Raw genomic sequence first — 4,173 nt, 5'->3', positions numbered from 1 at the left:
AAATTATATAACTATTATTTGATGTTTGCTAACCCGATGAAAAATTTTTTATGCAAAATTTTGTATGAAATTTGTCCATACATAATTACGTAGAATTATATATAATTATATAAAATTATATATAATTATACACAATTATGTATAACAATATGTATAATTACATATAAATTTATGCGTAATTATGTAAAATTATATATGAATTTATATATATAATTATACCTAATTATATATAATTATATATATAAGTAGAATGTATGAACATGAATGGACAAATTTGATACATAATAATATATAATTATATATAATTATATATAATTTTATATAATTTTATACAATTATATATAAAAAATTTTTCATTGGGTATTGAGGTAATGTAGTGAACCAGTGATAATTACTTTTAGATTTTTAACAAAATGTTATAATGATTAATCCAAACAAAAAAAAAAAATTAAAAAATCCAAGAAAATCCAAATTAAACAAATCGAAATACTAAATTTTAAAAGAAACTTTTAAAAAATACTATTTCTGTAAGGGAAGGTGACTTCAAATGACGCCGTAATAACGTTTTAATGTCTATAATGTCAAAGAAATTGATATGTCAATTCATGTCACCATTCTATTTAGAATATGATATATTGCTATAATTTAACTATAATATTGCAAATATATAAGTGTAATATTTCAATGATATAAGTATGTAATACTGCAGTAATATTTCTGTAATATTTCATTGACATATATAAAGGTGCAATATTTCAGTAATATTTCTGTAATATTTCACTGTGATATGTAATATTACCACTATATTGCAATATCACTGCAATATTTCTGCAATATTACGTGCTGTGTGGGCCTTATAACGCGACTAGTCTAGGAACAATGTTGAAGAAAGATTATGTCAGAGCTTGTCCTATAATGCGAAAGTTTGCTAATGACTGTGGTGCATCAATCGCTATTAGTTTACGAGGTACCATGCTTCGAAAATATATTGCTACTTATACTGCTATTGCACGAGTGGAAGAAACTAAAGTTTCTGATCTAGCAAATTTTTTATGGGGCATTGCAAACAAATTCACAAGAATGTGTATCGAATCTCTAATGGTCTGATTGAAATGACTGATATATCTCGTTTGCTGCAAGATGCATTAGGTAATAACGATGAGAGTGATAATGACAGCAACACAAAAAGTTATCAAACCAATGACCATACTAAGAACGATAATATGCAAACAGAAGGTGCGTCGTCAAACAACGACGATTTTCATAAAAATGATGGAGATAATGTCAATATTATTGATGATGAACCTCAACCACGATCTTCGAAAAGACATACTCGCACCAGTTCATCAAATTATGACGATAGTGACGATGAAATTTTAAATTCCAGTCATCATTGTCTAGGTATAGCTTCCGGAATGAAGCCGTGTCTTGAATTAGCGATATGCCGACGTTTCGCAAACGTTGCAGTTTGCATCATCAGGGCTGAGAACTCTGATACTGTACTCTGATACTCAGTATCTGACTCTGATACTCAGTATCAGAGTTCTCAGCCCTGATGGTGCAAACTGCAACGTTTGCGAAACGTCGGCATATCGCTGATTCAAGACACGGCTCCATTCCGGAAGCTAGACATTGACATGAAAATTGAAGCTAGACCTAGACATTGTATCAATGGCCGTGAAAGCCTCAAATCCAGTCATCATTGTTCAAGCAGTAAGTTTAGAATAATTTATTATTATTATTATTACTTGTTTATATTAATTTTTTATGAATTTATACTCTTTTTATATAATAATATTAATTTTAATAATTTCGTATAAATTTTTTATTTTTTTATTAATATGTAATATTTTTAAATGTAATAATTTTTGAATTATAGCTTTACAGCAAAGATCAGTTAAACGTGTTCAATGGACAAAAATGGAGAAAGAAGTAATTAGGAAAAACTTTGGTGATATTCGTAAGCTGTTAAAATTACCATCACTGAACAAATGTAGAGCTTTGATTTATCAAAATAATTGCTTGAAACGAAGAACTCCTGAACAATTAAAATTCTGGATTGACAACCAGCGTAAAGACAAACTTAGGAAGAAGAAATATTTGCATAATAAAAATGCTAAATCAGTCCGAGAACAGTAGAATTTATTATAAAAATGTACAATTCTTTAGTTTATTATATTATTATTTTATAATTATTATAATTATTTAAGTTTATATATTATTCTTTTTAAATATTTTTAATATTTAATTTTATAAGAAAAAGTCAAACATTGCTGAGAATTAAAAACTTTTAAGTTACAATATTCTTGTTCAAAATATAATTTTATGTTGACTATATTTTTTTTTAGATTTTCCGAAAACAATTTATTCATTTATTTTTTAAAAAACTAATGTTTAGATAATTGTCAGAAAACGTAAAATAAAAAGAAGACTGTGTGTGTATGTGTGTATGTACGTGCGTGTGTGCGTGTGTGATTACAGAATATTCTTTATAATCGTTACTGCGCTAACGTTGAACTTTATAACATTCTATGATGGATATATTTGGATTACTTTTAAATGTAGATTATCTTAGATTTTATAAGAATAGAAAAATAATACAAATTTAAGATTATATTTTATTTTTATATATAAATCACTAGTGACTACTATAATCTTTAAAAATTGTCATAAATAATATAACAGTATTGTATTACAATATTTTTTTCATAAATAAAAAGTAATATTTTTAACAATTTATTACAACCATTTTTCGAAATGGTTTGGATTAGTTGATCCCTTCGTCCTCGTTCTCGTTCTCTTCTGTTCCCCGTCCATTAGTCGTTATGTTCTTTTCGTCGCCGGGTGAAGCTTAGGCTATATAAATAGAAGAGCACGAAGATTACCAAAGATCGGCCCGCGCCTAAAAGGTGCGCGGTCGCTAACTAACAAGGTTTATTTGTTCATTAATTTATTTGTTCATAATGAATGTTTAAAGACGGCTTTTCATATCATATAAATAAATATCAATAAATAGTAATGCAAATATTTTTTAATAATAATTTATTGGTAATTATATATTTTAAATATATTTATAAAGTAATATTTACTTACCAAAAAAATTATTTTAAAAAGTGGGCCTTAAATATACAATAATAGTTCACAATGCTTAATTTTTTTTTATATACAGAATGTTTCAGAAATAGGTGGGCAAACTTTAAGAGCACGTAGAACGAATGGAGATGAACAAAAAAGTCCCGTACCATTTTGCAGACAAGCAAAATTTCGAGTTATTAATTATTGGTCATGTATAAAAAATTCTTTAATTAATAACTCAAACATTTGCGTGTTATATTCAAAATGGTAATGGACTTTTTTATTAAGAGTAGCCTAATTTATAAATTCGAATCCGAAAAAAGCAGAAAATTTTACGTTAAAAATGATATTTAGATTTCTTTTTCTGAGTCCAAGAAAGTCATATAAAAAATGCTTAGAAGCTGTTAATGTTAATTTTAAAGATTTTTATGCATGATAAGTGTTTCGCGGTACTAACAAATACTAATAGAAGAAAAGTTGTGAAACGTTGTTATTCCATTTCCGAAATTGATGCGCAATAATCTCACTTTGATATGATTATTAATAAAGTGTAATAAATAAAAGGTAAATATTCCGTATAAGGAACCCAGCTCCAATCACTTTGCTTTTGAGATATGTTATCAAGGACATCATCCTGAGTAACCTTCAAGTGGTTTTAGTCGGGGGTCGTTGTTTGTTAAAAAGTTATTAACAAAAGAAGTTCTATAAAATGAATGTTATTTTTAAACACAGTATACATTGAAATTAGAATAATAACTGCAATATCGAATGACTAGCGGGGGGCTGTGCCCCCCGCACCCCCCTCAAAACTAACCTAACCTAACCTATCGTCACATTAACACGAAAGTTGAACACTTTAATAAACAATGACTGACGGTTAATGTGACGATAGATAGGTTAGGTTAGTTTTGAGGGGGGGTGCGGGGGGCGCAGCCTTCGATATTGCTTAATTAATATTTAATTCGATATTGCAGTTATTATTCGATATTGCTCGTTAACGATATACAGTATCGTTTTTGTATATACAGTGTCCAAAAATTATACTCATTTTATGCAACTTCTTTTGTTAATAACTAATGTGTGCTACACACACATACA

This window comes from Odontomachus brunneus, unplaced genomic scaffold (genome assembly GCF_010583005.1).
Source record: "Odontomachus brunneus isolate Ranch 3 - 2012 unplaced genomic scaffold, Obru_v1 Obru_scaffold_210, whole genome shotgun sequence".
In the NCBI taxonomy this organism is placed as follows: domain Eukaryota; kingdom Metazoa; phylum Arthropoda; class Insecta; order Hymenoptera; family Formicidae; genus Odontomachus; species Odontomachus brunneus.
This window is presented reverse-complemented; position numbering follows the sequence as displayed.